Raw genomic sequence first — 1,683 nt, 5'->3', positions numbered from 1 at the left:
AAACCCCCCAGAAAAATTTTTTCTTTTTTTTTTGTTTCACGTGTGTTATTATTAATTATATGTAAAATAAAGAACAAAGGAAAAGTGTTTTTAAAACGTGGAAGAAGAAAATGAAGAAAATAAAAAAGATTTAAACGATTTGAAAATTTGGAAAAATTTTTTTATGTTGATGTTGTATTGATGCAATTGTTTGATGTTATTCTTGTTGTTGTTGTTGTTCATGTTTTTGCTGCTGATGTAGATGTTGCTGTTCTTGTTGTTGTTGATGATGTATTAGGTTGTTCCATAAGTTTCTTCCCTTCTTTTTGATGTGAAATAAATTTATGGTAAGGAAGAAGAAACTTATGGGACAACTTAATATGATTTTGTTGTTACTGTTCTTGTTCTTGTTGTTCCTGCTGATGTATGTTGTTGGTGATGTTGATGTTGATGTTGTTGTAGTCCTTGTTACTGATGTGAATGTTATTGTTGATGTTGATGTTGTCACTGATGATGTGGATAATGTTTGCTGCTGATATTTGATTTTGTTGTCGTCCAAAGTTGTTTTTGTTCTTGTTGTGTTGCTGATCTTGATATTGCTCTTGTAAATGTTGTTGTTGTTCTTGTTCTTGTTGATGTTGTTGTTGTTATTGTTGATGCTGCTGATGGGAATAGTGTTTGTTATTGATGTAAGTTTGTTGCTGTTGATGTTGTTCTTGTTCTTGTTGTTATTGTTGATGTTGTGGTCCTTGTTCTTGTTATTGTTACTGATGTATGTCGTTGTTGTTGCTAATGTTGTCCTTGTTGATGATGTTGATGTTAATAATGTTGTTGCTATCTTTGTTCTTATGGTTTTAAAATTTTTTTTCCCGCCATAAATTTTATTTTGTCTCCAACACTTTCACAAGTTGAAGAAAAAAGAAATTTTTTTTTTCTAGTCATTCATTCTTAACGCCTTTTTTTTTTTTAATTAATATCAATAAATAAAATTTTTTTATAAAAAAGAAAAGTAACAATAGAATAAAAGAGAAGAAGAAAAAATAAAAAGCTTGGGGGGGGAGGGAGGGAGAAAAAAATTTCAATCATTAAATCTTATTATTACATTTCAACAAAAAAAAAAAAAAGTTTTAATTCGAATTTCCCTTAATAATTAAATTTTCCTTTTTCTAACACTTAATTCAAAATGAAATTTAAATATACATAAATTTTTTTTATGTTTATTTAATTATTATTATTATCATCGTGCTATTGTTTTTTTTAATGAGAGTAATTCCAAATAAGGAGAAAAAAATAAGAAAATTTATCTAATCGTTTTGTTCTTATCATAATCATTTTTTTTAATCATGTTAACATAACATATTATGTTTATAACAATCAATAACATAATCATCATCATCATCATCATCAATACAAGTGTGTAATCTTTTTAAATATTTTACAAATCTCTTTTCCACCACCCTGCCCCTCCCCACACACTCACATGAAAATGTTTTTTGTTGTTTTCCACAATCATACATATAAATCCTACCCCCCCAAAAAAAAGTCATCAATTTGTTCAAATTGTTCAGTATTAATGATAATAATAATAATCATTGATTAATGTTTTGTTTTAATGTTTTTCTAAATAAAAAAAAATTATAAAAAATTAAATGTTTTCTAATTAACCACATGTGAATAAAAAACTTTAAAAACATTTTAGTAACC

Source organism: Pediculus humanus, genomic scaffold, assembly GCF_000006295.1.
Source record: "Pediculus humanus corporis 1103172108322 genomic scaffold, whole genome shotgun sequence".
NCBI classification, from domain to species: domain Eukaryota; kingdom Metazoa; phylum Arthropoda; class Insecta; order Psocodea; family Pediculidae; genus Pediculus; species Pediculus humanus.
Note: the sequence above shows the minus strand (reverse complement) of the source record.